The 14,330-nt window shown below is 38.1% G+C and overlaps 1 long non-coding RNA gene, 1 other non-coding gene and 1 pseudogene across 2 annotated transcripts; 2 read left to right on the top strand and 1 right to left on the bottom strand.

Annotated features, from left to right (window-relative positions):
• Positions 1-854: 854 nt before the first annotated feature.
• LOC111448589 lies at positions 855-7,650 on the bottom strand (annotated as a pseudogene).
• Positions 7,651-8,117: 467 nt separating this feature from the next.
• Positions 8,118-8,257, top strand: LOC111449138. The gene has a single exon (XR_002711535.1). It is a non-coding gene; the product is annotated as a small nucleolar RNA Z247 (small nucleolar RNA).
• A 343-nt stretch (positions 8,258-8,600) lies between these two features.
• Positions 8,601-9,017, top strand: LOC111448120. Its single transcript, XR_002711363.1, has 3 exons — positions 8,601-8,670; positions 8,844-8,889; positions 8,931-9,017. It is a non-coding gene; the product is annotated as an uncharacterized LOC111448120 (long non-coding RNA).
• The last annotated feature ends 5,313 nt before the right edge of the window (positions 9,018-14,330 follow it).

The following is a 14,330-nucleotide window of genomic DNA, read 5'->3' as shown; positions in this document are numbered from 1 at the left end:
CACGTGATTGACACTACTGGTCAAGATGGAGAATGCTCAAGAGCTACAGTGTTAAAGAGGGTTGCGGACTTGGGGCATTAGTTCTCTGTTTCCTTTGGGTTATCACTTATAATCATTTTGTATCCTACTCCTATTTGTAAATATCTTGAATAGCACGTGCTTGAAATTGTTTTTTGGATTTTGGCTAGTGTCATACCTTTTTTACTTCCATAAAATTTTACTTAATTTTGTGCTTTTATTTTTATTTTTACTTTTATGTGTTTTCACCTCATCTGATCACTAAGAACATTAGTCAATCTAATCACTGAGAAAGCGACCCTAACTAACATCACACTTAGCTCGATGGTACCGTATAGGAGTGGGAAGGAAAATGGGAGTTCCTTAAACACTATACCGACTGGTATTGATTTCAAAATCTTCTAATTAATAGGCATCACATAATGGTCCTTTGCTGTATAAATCTGTATAGATCTGCTGTTTCTCCTTTTATAGTACAGACAGAAATATTTGATTCTTGGTCTGAAAAAAAAAATAATAATTGGATTTTAAGTGGACAAACTATATTCATAGACTACATTGACATTCTTATAACTAAAAAGGGAAAAATTATAAAACCAAGCCCAAAAATATGTAACATAATAATACAAACCTTATTCACTTAATTGGAAATGTCTTATATTAAACACAATTGACAATTTAAAGACGTAATGCACATATATTAGACATTTGAAAGATACATTAGACATGAAAATATAAATAGACACAAACTTATAAGTAAACTAATCGTTTAAACTCTTAGTTCGTCCAAAAAAATATCATCCATTAGCTTTGGTGCATAAATTCGAACCAGAGTTCTATGGACCATTGGTTCCACATTCAACTTCATCAACCACTTGTGCCACATCCATAATGGCACGAAATTCAGCCATAAACCTTTCCATGGCATGAGCAGGCAAGCATATGGGTACCATAATTCCCTTTTCTCCTTTTTTGTTCATGAAGGGTATACGAAAGCTTACCGTACCAGGGATAATTCCAAGCCCTCCTGTTGTAAGTTCTCCAAAAATGGCCTTTCCCCCTCCAAAGTCGAACTCATCAAACCCAATTCTCGTTAGGTCTGATACCATGTATGACCCAGTTACAGTAAAATGGGATCGTCTTTTGATCACTATATGATCTACCACAGACCTTACGTATTCCTTCGTCATCTTAGCCTTAGCCTTCCTAATCAATTCTACGCATATCCTAGTGGATTCGTACAAAGCATTGTGGCGGTGGTGAGTTGTGCAGGAAAAACAAAAGCATTACCATAATACCCTAACGGCAAAGAGTTGATCTTGGAGCGGAAATTCATGATGCAAAGAAAGCGCACTTCCTCTTCTGGACTAAGTTGAAGGGCTATGGTATGAAGGCGCCAAACATAGGCAGTGATGAGCTCGAAGGAGGAACAATGGCGAAGGTGGACGGGTAAAGTACGACGAAGGGCGGTGATTTCGAGGGGACTAAAGAAGATGAAGCGATGGGTCATGTTGTCTATTGGAATGAGAGCGCCCTTGCTGATAGCAACTTGATCATATTCATTATGGTGACAAGTGATTTTGGGAGGGTCCCTTGCAGATAAGAGAGCCCTTTGCCATAGTGGAAAAATAGATGGAGCAAAAGCACCACGAGCTATCTCCGTTGTAGCCTTCATGAATTGGACAAGGCCGAAACCATCAACCATTGTATGATTAAAACGGATAGCAAAAATGAAACCACCACACTTGAGTCGTGTCACCTACAAGACCAATATAGAAACAAAAAGTCAACTCGATTATTAAGTATAGATGTATAAATTTGAATCTCAATTGTATAAATGTGTAAGAAAAAACAACTTTAAATTAAAAAACGATAAAAGAAATATGATATACGTACCTAAATGAGCAATAATGGAGAATTAACGATCGCATCAGAGTTTGGAACATCGTATATAACATTCTCCAACCATGAAGATGAAAATGGAAATTGAAGAGCTTCGGCAAATTGTTCCAAGATCACATCTGCATCTGCTTCAATTAACAAAATTCCTTCCCCTGTACATTCTACAAATAACTTTTTCCCTAACCCTTTTCTTAGTCTCCCTGCGAGAGGATAGCAATTGCTTCCTTCATTACCTTTATTAGGTCTTTCCCTCTAAACTTGGATTACGTGCATAGAAATTTATTATTGGAATTTGAAATCTTAAGCTTTCTTGATCATCGAGATCAGAAAGCTGCTTAAATTCGTGAGACGTAGAGTTTGCTAAAACAATCAATTATGGTTCACATCTTTGTACTTTGAAGGTAAAGTCAATAGTTGACATCGTTGCTATTAGAGAGACGATATTTGAAGAGAGAGGTATGGTGAGAATATAATTGTGGGTGTTTGGATGAAAAATGCAGTATTTAAAAAGACATGAAGAAGCTAAAAGTGGAAAGGACAAAACCTATACCAAAGTTCACATGACAAGAAGTGATCACAAATGAAACAACCACAAATTTGAATTTGAAAAAAAAAAAAAAAGAAGTAATCTCTTGTCGTCGGCTATAAAAATCAAGTTTGGCTTGGCTCATCTCATAGAAATCAGTGGCTCGGAGCCCGAGAAAAGTTTTTGTATAGCTTCATTTTCTTTCGAGTTTGATGCTAACAGTTTACCATTCATCGTATTTGACTTTGTCATGTAGTCGACGTAATCACATCTAGCCTCATCATAGTCGAGTCATGTTAAGGATGCATTAGAGGAAGGTTTTACTAGTGTTAAGGATGCACTAGAGGAGATAGGAGGTAGAGACTTTAGTGACACCGTTCATACTGTTACTAGGACTATTAAACTTTTTGATTCTTCCTCGATGTGGAAGTTGATAAGGTTCTTATTGGTGTTTAAGCGGTTTAGTCCTCATCGTACATTTTGAAAGACGATTGAGATGAGCTCATTGGGGCTATTCCAACTTTGGAGAGAACTCAAGTCTTGACCTCTGATTGTCGCTCATGAACCTAAGGTGCTTGATCTACTAGAAATGAATTGACTTGAGTTAATGTGAAAACTGCACTAGCTCTAGTGTCCTAATTTTAAGTTTGTTCATTCCTGCATGCTTTGTAAGGAAGATAATCATATTGATTAGCTAAAGCACACAATACATAACCTAATCATTCATGTTAGCTCAACGGGAGATAACGTCCATCAATCACCCTGAACACATATCACAATATCTTATCATTCTTTCTAGTAAAATAGAAAGCATTAAAATCAACATGCATCTTAAATTCTCATCCTAGGGCATTCTCGTAATTTTTGTATGTTTTTCTTTGTAACTCGATTCACTCGGTTCTTTTATCAAAGTTTAAAGTTTTCTGCCGGCTTTCCAACCAAATTATTTTCATCTTATTCTATTAACTATATAAATAAATAAATGCTTCCAACCAAAGCTCTCTCTTTCAACATGATTCACCTCCAAGTTCCTTTATGAAAGATGTGTGAAATTCTTTCTAAAAATACATAGCCAATTTTCAAAAACTAACTCTACAGGAATCTCACATATCAGAAAAGAACCGTGAAAAAAAACTTGAAATCCTTAAACTTTTCCGGCTAAATATCCTCAACCTTTTAAACTGTAAAACCATTCTAAGAGGAGGTTGATAGACCATAAAGATAGATTTAGTAACTGACCGACATGGGTGGTCAGTCCCCTATACATTTACTCCATTGTTAACTTTCCACAACAATGTCTAAAAAGAGACATCATATTGTCCTATGAGATAGGACAAGAGCACACCTCAATCTAAGATACTAGTTGTTCACTACCAAGGCAAATTTAACTTACTAAATATGCGATTATGAAATTGAATTAACTCCAAGCTAAGATAAATCATTGAGTTGATCTGTGCGGAATTACCTCCCGACCTATAATAGATTTGTGAAAAGTAAAACAATCGCTCGAAATTTTGATGTCTCGACAACAATTTAGATAACGGTAGGATTAAACTCCAACTTTCTAGAGCCTAGAAAAATTTCGTGGTAACTTCCTAAGATCGAATGAGATAAAAACTTACCAGTAAGAAATTTATTGAGTATTTTTATAGTTATTCCATTTTATACTTCTTTTTAGATCATTTACTGCCAATCCATGTAGGGGAGAATTTGGGAGCTGCGCCGTCATGTCCTAATGCATCGGTCCATTAATTTTGAAAATGATGTGTCATTGGTTTTTCTTCATTTATTTACTATTTGATTTATTTATTATAGGATAAATATTACCAAATAATCAAAATGGATTTTTTAAAAAATAAATGGTTCCATGAAAGTGGACATTGTTGAGAGTTCTGGAATCAAAACAAAATAAATATAAAGCAAGAAAAAAAAATCTATGTACGTTCTTCATATTTTCATCCACGGAGGTACACGAAATAAAAACAAAAGAAACATAAAATTAGGGGAGAAAAAAAAAAATCTATGTACCTTATTCAAATTGAAGAAAAAAAAAAGAAATTTAAAATTAAAATTTTAGTAAGAAAAAAAGTTCTTCATATTTTCATCTATAGAAGCAGACATTATTGAGACTTACGAAATAAAACACCAACCAAAAAAAATAAGAAAAAGAATCTATCTACCTTTTTCACATTTTGATGGAGGGAACTCGACATTGTTTAGAGTGGTTGAATTTAAAACAAAACAACATAAAATTTCATCACCACTAGTTTTTTTAGGATAGCAGAATCCTAGCTAAAAGATAAGACAAAAGCAAATAAAAATAAAAAATACAAATACAAAAACATGAAAGAATTTTGGGTGAATTATAAACATGCAAAATAGGTATTGATCAAGTTAGTTACAAACGAGGAACAAGAGTGAGATAGAAATTAATATAAATGTCAGACATACAAAAATACAAACTAATTGATGCCTCGTTCCTCTATGACAACGCAGCTCCCAAATATCTCATCATTTCGTCAACTTAGTAGGTGTAACGACTCTAAATTTCTACTTACCTAAAGTCACTACCATCATTATAAGGTAATCATTTCTAGGCAAAAATTAGCATTTAAACTTATTCATAAAACATAATCTTGATCTTAAAACACTGTTATGGACTTACGTGTTTGCAAACATCTTTAAAACGTCACAATGAAAAATTAAATATAAATAAATAAACATTTAAATTAAAAACATCTTAATCTAGCCTAAGTCTAAGAACATAAATGCATCTACCCTATGCATGTGTTATGGTCTTGAGTTGTAATATCGTCGTTAACTGTACAGCAGTGTCTTGCCTTTACCAGAAATAGAAGTAGCACGTGGATTGAGTATTTTTAGAAATACTCCATAAGTGATCCCACTATTGGGTTAAATGCAAACACATAAAATTTCATGAATAGTATCAATCATAACAGTCTATTTTCCTACGACGACTATCCTAATAGGCAATTTGAATCTACACAAGGTCCACATGTGCGAGTATGAACCCACCAGTTGGTTTGCACACCTCCTAGACCCCTTTCTGGTAGCTGTTGATAAACATAATGATCGTTCTCCTACTTCGTAGCGTATGCCTGAGCACACAATAATGTATAAGGTCCCAACAATTTTCCATTTTCATTATCATCTAACACAATCCCAATAGCATATTCCTTCATATCATATCATTTTGTTATATGATTTCTCATATCGTTTATCATATCTTTCATGCGTATGCCGGGGTTGTATTTCATGCTAGCTCATCACTTTGCATGTCAATCATATCATATCATTCATGTTATACATGCCATATCATAATGTTTTCATGTTTTCAGACGTAACATCAATCATGCACATATGATATCATATATCATAACAGTCACATAGCATATCCCGAGCGTACATTCAACATATCATGTCTTAACATATCATATCACAAGCATATCAATTCGTCAAACAAATCGTACCATAATATTATCATATCATTCTCATATCATTTCGTAAACACTTCATGATTATATCGTTCCATATGCATCTTAAACTTGTTATATCGTTTCATGAACATATCTTAGTTATATCGTTTCCCAAACGTATCCTAGCCATATCGTTTCATGAACGTATCCTACTCATATTGTTTCATGAACATATCCTAACCATATCGCTGCATGAACATATTCTAACCACATCATTTTATCAACCTATCATAATCATATTGTTTTCTATACATAACCTAACCATATCATTTCATGAACATATCTTAGTCATATCGTTACATTATGTTTATCGAATCCTTTTCGTATTCTATCTCAAAACATATCATCAAACACATCATACCATAAGAGTTATCATACCATAACATATACATATCAAATCATAGTCACATTGTTTCATAAAAAATTCACACATATCAAATATATGACACGTGTAGAACCACGGGGCACGTGTCAACACACAACATCAAATTCTAACCATGCCGTTAGTTAGGCCACTTACTTGGTTGGCCTTAGCTGGCGTTCCCCCTACACTTGAGTACGTTTGGATTCTGCTTCCTCAAAGTTGCTCTTTGTATAGTCAGGAGTTGTTTTCTATTTGAACGTTCATCTTATTTACGTTAATAACTCACAATTGTAGCCTAAATCAACTTGAACTTAGAAATAATACCCTATACTTACCTCAATTTTGTTAATTAAGGTCAAATTCAACTCCGAGAGGGTCAAAACTATAGGAATAACTACCAAAAACATAACTTGAGTCGGATAGCCAAGTTTTAAGCTGAGAAGCTGCATTGAGCCGAGTCGAGATGCGATGAGCCGAATGAGTCGATGCCTGCATTTGCAACACATATCACTATGGGGAGAAGACGTGTGCGTGGGTCATGAATCATGTCAAGGTGCATAGTTCGAGTTGTTCCTTCGAGTATGCGAGTCGCATGTGAGCGTTCGGGCTGTGCTTTCGATACGCGTTAGTTTGAACCGTACTTGTTACTTGGGCCGACGTCAAGTGGGCTTCTACTTAGTGTACTGTTGTTGGGCCGAGGTGATGATGCTAAGGGTTGCGGTTACAAAAGGGCTTCGGGGCTTGAATTTATGGTTACTGGGCTTCGCACTAGTCATGGGCCGAAATACATGGGTTGCACAGATGGTCTGCTAAGTCACATGAGATGATTGGACTGGGGTCTGTGGGTTGAGCCCGACTTGGATCCTAGTCCAGTGAACTTCATCTTCTTCACCCGACTCCTCGCGAATTTCTGAATTCCTTTGTCTCTCTTCCTATAGTCATTTCCCAACGTTATACCTCAGATTTTCGTCTACTGTGACCCCTTGCTTGACCTTTCCTTCGCTTCTATGAGTTAATCTACCTTCGTACTTGTTAAACGTAGAATAGATCATATCTGTACATAGTACTGATTTACTTGTTTGTTACCATGAATCAAGGAGAATTTATGATTTTTTGGTTTGTTACCAAATCTATGATTTTCTTGTTTGCTACCAAATCTATGATTTCATAGTTTGTTATGTAGTCCCATTATACATCTATAAATACATGAGGTCGTGACCATATAGGTCACAGTTCCATTCAACTTAATATGGTATCAAAGCCAAGGTTTATTCATTAACAATGTCTACCATATCTTCTTCCTCCTCCCCATCCACCATCTCCAACACGATCTCAACTACCATGGCGTTGACCTTTGACCCAATCCCTCTTCACCACGCTGTCACAATCCGTCTCACCAAAAACAACTTCATCATATGGTGCACCCACCTCCTCCCCTACCTACGGAGTACGAAGCTTATGCCACCTGGATGGCACCATTGCCACATCTGCCAAGCTGGTCCCTTCCTCAACCGCTGCTGGTGCTGACCTGGTCTCTAATCCGGCCTATAATCAGTGGTATGATCAAAATCAACAGGTTCTTAGCAGCCTTCTCTCCTCCATGTCTGAGGAGATTTTTCACGATGTGGTTGCCACTACTACGTCCAAGGAGGCGTGGGATACCCTGCAGCGGATGTTTTCATCGTCAACTCATGCTCGCACTGTTCAGATCTGTGTCGAGCTTGCCACGTCCAAGAAATGCGATCTGTTTGCTGCAAATTATTTTTGCAAGATCAAAGGACTGGCCACCGAGCAGGCCGCCGCTGGCTCAACCTTGCAGGATGATGATGTGATCTCGTATCTTCTCGCTGGTCTTGGCCCTGACTATGATCCCTTTGTCACCTCGATGACTACCAAGAGTGAAGCCCTCACATTTGATGATGTGTTTGCACATCTAATGGCGTTTGAAGCTCACCAACTACAACATCAAGCTGAACTTCAGTTAAATCCTGGATCTTCTGCCAATTATGCTGGTCGTGGTGGTCAGCAGAAGAACCGTGGGCGTAGGGATCATGGTCGTGGCGGTTCTCAAGGTGGTGCGCCCTCTCGTCCTGCTGGTGATCGTCGTGACCGTTCTGCTCATCCTTCCTGCCAGATCTGTAGCAAAGTGGGGCATACTGTTGTTCGTTGCTGGTATAGGATGGATGAGTCCTATCAAGATGAACCTCCTTCTGCGGCACTGGCGGCTACTTCCTCTTACAAGATTGATCCAAATTGGTACAGCGACACAGGCACCACTCATCATATCACTAGTGACCTGGATAGTCTCGCTGTGCGTGAACGCTGTCATGGAGGTGAACACGTTCAAGTCGGCAATGGAGCAGGTTTGCGAATTTTGCATACTGGCCATTCTTTAATTAATACTGTTGCTCGTCCTCTTGCATTGCGTAATATTTTGCATGTGCCTGAAATTTTCAAACATCTTCTTTTCATTCATAAATTTTATCGTGATAATGACGTATTTTTTCAATGCCATCCTTGGCATTTTTCTATTAAGGATCGACGGTCGAGGAAAAGTCTTCTAGATGGGAGGTGTGAGTCTAGTCTCTATCCTATTAAGCCATCTGATGTCAATAATCTCAAGCATGCTTTAGTGAGTAGATCTACTACTCACGCCCAATGGCATGCACGTCTTGGACATCCTTCATCTCAAGTAGTAAAGTCAATTTTGCGTCTCAATAACATTTCTTGTGCTAGTCAGTCAGCAAAAAGTCATCAGTTACCATATACTAGTTCTTCTCATAGGTCTTCATCATCTTTAGAACTGATTTTTTCGGATGTTTGGGGCCCGCACCTCTATTTGTTGGGGGTTTTAAATATTATATTAGCTTCATTGATGATTTTAATAAACTTTCATGGGTCTATTTGATGCATGATGGTACAGAAGCTCCTCGTATACTTTTGAAGTTCCAAGCTCATGTTGAGCGCCTCCTAGATACTAAAATCAAGTGTGTCTAGTCTGATTGGGGTGAGGAATATCAGCAAATTCATAACACATTCTTTCGTTCCCGTGGAATTGCTCACCGTGTTTCGTTCCTGCAGACGCATCAACAAAGTGGGGTTGCTGAACGCAAGCACCATCATATTGTTGAAACTGGCCTAGTCCTTCTAGCTCATGCTGATGTACCTATTAAATTTTGGGATGACGCGTTTCTTACAAGCCACATATGTCATCAATCGTCATCCTACTCGTGTCATCGATAACAAATGCCCCTTAGAACGTCTTTTTCATACCCTACCAAATTACTTCTTATTAAAAGTTTTTTGGTGTGCTTGTTGGTCTTATCTTCGCCTATAAACAAAAGCTCTATTTTCGATCCAAGGAATGTGTCTTTCTAGGCTATAGACATAAAGGGTATAAGTGTCTTGACACCGATTCTGGTTGTGTCTATATTTCTAGAGACGTTATATTTGATGAGAATGTTTTTCTGTTCAAGAGAGCCCCACCCAATTCTTCCCCAACCTTGCAGCTGACGCACAATCCCCCTGATTTGTGCACCTTGCATTTGGGTAGCAACAGTACTAATTTGGATAATGATCATATGCATATATTTGTGCCTACTAACTCTTTGGATGCATAAAATCTTGTGCCCACATAAGCTTCGAAATTGTCGCTGCCGCGCGAATTGGCGTTGGATGTTTTGCCAATGATTGGGGCCTCGAATCCTCAGCCAGCAGATGATATTGCACATTGCCCAATCGGATCCTCAGCCGTTGGTCAACCGACTGCTGTAGCACCTATTGCCCCCCTCGCAACAGCTGGTACAGCTGTCCTCTCAATTGTGGATCCTGCACCTGCGACTCATCCGTATGGTACTCGATTGAAGCACAATATCAAGAAACCCAAGGTGTGTACAGATGAAACAGTAACATATTCTGTAGTTCGGTCTTCCACCTCTGAACCTCTTCAAATGTTACTGGTATGAAGCATCCCCTCTGGCGTCAGGTAATGGATGATGAATTTCAGGCACTTCTTGAAAAATAAGACATGACACTTAGTTCCTCCTTGTGCTGGTCTTAACGTTATTGATTGCAAATGAGTTTTCAAACTCAAGCAAAAGCCAGATGGCTCTATTGATAACTACAAAGCACACCTGGTTGCTAAAGGGTTTAAACAGCAGTATGGCGTTGATTATGATGATACCTTTAGTCCACTTGTTAAGCTCACTACCATTCGCCTCTTATTATCTCTTGCTATTTCTCGTGGTTGGGCTATTCGGCAGATTGATATTCAAAATGCTTTTCTTCATACCTTTAGTCCAGTTGTTAAGCTCACTACCATTCGCCTCTTATTATCTCTTGCTATTTCTCGTGGTTGGGCTATTCGGCAGATTGTTATTCAAAATGCTTTTCTTCATGGCTTTCTTAATGAAGATGTTTATATGAAGCAGCCCCCTGGATTTGTTGATTCTCAACATCCTGGTTATCTCTACAAGCTGGATAAGTCGCTTTAAGGCCTCAAACAAGCTCCGAGTGCCTAGTTTTCTCGCCTTAGCTCCAAATTATTACAGCTGGATTTTACACCTTCAAAGGCTGATGTCTCTCTTTTCATTTTTAACAAGACCGACATTCAAATGTATATCCTCATCTTTGTTGATGACCTTATTATCATCAGCTCATCGTCTATGGCTACTGAGAAACTTTTTACACAGCTTCGGGATGATTTTGCCGTCAAGGATCTTGGCATTTTGAGTTATTTTCTTGGGATTGAGGTTCGCCATACTTCCAATGGACTTGTTCTGACACAACATAAATACATTCAAGATTTATTTTCCAAAACCAATATGCTCACCTCTACACAGCTTCGGGATGATTTTTCCGTCAAGGATCTTGGCATTTTGAGTTATTTTCTTGGGATTGAGGTCCGCCATACTTCCAATGGACTTGTTCTGACACAACATAAATACATTCAAGATTTATTGTCCATAACCAATATGCTCACCTCCAAAGGTGTGCCCACACCTATGCTTCATAGTGAGAAGTTGTTATTGGATGGAGGTGAAAAGCTCTCGCTTGGGGATACTACTCGCTATCAGAGTGTCGTTGGTGCTCTCCAATATTTGTCTCTAACATGTCCTGATATATCCTTCTGTGTCAATAGAGTGTGTCAGTTCATGTCCTCCCCGACTTTTATACATTGGGCGACAGTCAAACGAATTCTCCGTTATCTACATGACACTATTGATATGGGCTTGTGTCTTACAAAGTCCAGCACTGATTTGCTGAGTGCCTTTTCGGATGCTGATTGGGCCGAGAATCCTGATGATCGTCGAAGCACTGGAGGCTATGCGATCTTCTTTGGTGGCAGTCTTATCTCCTGAAAATCAAGGAAATAATCGACAGTTTCTCGTTCTAGTACGGAGGCCGAATATAAGGTGGTTGCTGATTTCACTGTTTAATTAATCTAGATCCAAGTCCTCTTGCTGGAGCTCGGGATCTCGCAAGCGCAAGCGCCTAGTCTGTGGTGTGACAACATTGGTGCCACCTATCAATCCGCCAATCCAATCTTTCATCAACGGACGAAGCATGTTGAGGTTGATTATCACTTCGTTCGTGAATGAGTATCGACTCGTCAACTTGATGTGCGACTCATATCTTCCAAAGATCAGCTCGCGATATCATGACAAAGCCACTGCCAATTCCTTCTTTTAGCAGTTTTAGACGCAATTTGAACTTAGTTGTGATGGTGTTAATATAACACATGCGGAAGCAATTTGGATCTTAGGCACTTTTAGAACATCAATTATTGTAAATCACTAGCATGTTCATAAGTATTAAAACTTAATGAGTTTAAGTACTAACCTTTTGTAGTTCAAACTCCTTTTGCCTCACGAACCGGTTTCGAACCACCACTAGTGTCTTCTCCACTATCCTCCGGCCTTAGAACGGGATTGTGGAATCCGGTGAGTGACTAAACTTGGGAGGGATTTTGTATATGTGAAAGAGAGTGTTTGTGAGAAGTTTTTCTCAAGGTTTTTCATCAAGATGAAGAATCCCCTCCAAGTATCATGATCACTCTATTTAAAGAGTCAAGTTTGCATGTTCATGCAAACTTGAGATCACCAAATTTTGACACTTAAAATTCCACTCAAGAGTTTGGGATTATGTGGCAAGCATGCATGTTTGAGTTAACCAAATTTTGACACTCAAAATTCCACTCAAACTTGTGGGGTTTATTTGGCAAACATGCAAGTTTGGTTAAACCAAATTTTGACACCTCAAAATTCCACTAACATGGATTTTTCCATTAGATGAAAGTCAACATTTTGACTTTCTTCATTTTAATTCAACAATTAATTTGAATAATGAATTTCAATTAAATGATTAATTAAACTATTTAATTAATATTTAATATTAATTCAAATGCCAATCCCAATCAATTCCGACACATAATTGATTAAGATATTTAAATTTTATTTAAATATCTCACATTCTCTCTTTTCGTTTAATTCGTAAATAAAACAAAATTGCGATTAAATATATCGTATATATGTAACGCATATTCCCTAATTTGAATTCGAACACTTCGAACTCACTCGTCACATTGTTCTATGGTTTAGTCCGATATGAGCTAGCAGAGGGACCTAATGGACCTATAGATCATGGGCTCCAACGATCCAAGATTAACCGATTAAACTCATTAACCTGGTTAACCAACATTCGTTAACTACTAGGACACTCCACTATAGCCTAGTAGTTGCACTCCCCTCACTATAGATATATTTCTGTCCATCTGATATAACCATGATTAGTAAGTCGATCCTTCACAGGTTGTTCGTAACTAGAGCTGGGTCAATTTACCGTTTTACCCCTGAAGTTACTTCTTGTTCCTTATGTCTCACTGATCCTCTAATGAACAATTGGTTTGTGGTCCAACCAGTAAACCAAATCCCTCTCAGGCCAATGAGAGGGTGGGGCCCCTTGTTCAAGACCTGGAGTCAGTGCTTAAGGGAACTACCTTTCTTCTATCCCTAAGTGGGTAGGAGTGAATTCCGTCTTGCACCCCACATCCCCAGCCATTCACCCAGTCTTACCCCTGAAATGGGAGGCCTGTTGAGTCGGCGAACTAGAGCCACTCTCACCCATGCAAATCTAAGGATAATTCCGAATAAACAGGAGTTCATGGTTAGCTCAGGATTAAAACCGAGTTACCTAGGTTATCGAATGAAAAGAAAATCAGTCTCAACAGTAAACGACTTTATAAAGTGAGAGTGGTTTTCTTCATGGTCCGATCTTATGCAATACTCATTGCATAGGACGCCCCCACTCACATGTCTCCACATGCACAATTTAGTGATCACATTGTTTATATCATATACAAAAGTGGGCCGCATCCATAGTGTCCCCAGAATAAGGTACTCAGCCTTATCCTTATATTATAGATCATTTTGACTATATACTTGAACTTGATCCACTCTTATGTCTCTACATATAGTTCAAGTAATCATACTATAGCCAGAGTGTTCTTAGTTTATTGGATTTAGATTAATGATCGTAAAGTTCACTTTATTCAATAACAATTTTTACTGAATAAACATCAATAATAACTTTATTGAAAATAGAATATATCTTTGTTTACAAACTATGAGTTTTAGGACATAAAACCCAACAAACTCCCACTTGGACTAAAACTCTAGTTGGGTTTTATAACGTTGAGTAGAGAGAAATACAATAAACTAGGGCATCACATACTGATGCCTTTTCTCCCACTTGCCCTAAATTACATAACTCGTAGTCCTAGACTCACTAGGTGCCCTTCAAACACTTTAGCCGTGAGGGGCTTTGTAAATGGATCAGCAAAGTTGTGCTCTGAAGCTATCTGTGTGACGATCACATCTCCTCGTTGCACAATCTCCCTTATGAGATGATATTTGCGTTCAATATGTTTTCCTCGCTTATGGCTTCTTGGTTCTTTTGAATTTGCAACTGCTCCACTGTTATCACAATAAAGAGTGACGGGAAGATGCATATTTGGAACGACTTC

Source organism: Cucurbita moschata, unplaced genomic scaffold (genome assembly GCF_002738365.1).
Source record: "Cucurbita moschata cultivar Rifu unplaced genomic scaffold, Cmos_1.0 Cmo_Scf00010, whole genome shotgun sequence".
Classification (NCBI taxonomy): Eukaryota; Viridiplantae; Streptophyta; class Magnoliopsida; order Cucurbitales; family Cucurbitaceae; genus Cucurbita; species Cucurbita moschata.
The sequence above is the reverse complement of the archived record's forward strand: the minus strand, read 5'-3'. Positions and strand labels throughout refer to the sequence as shown.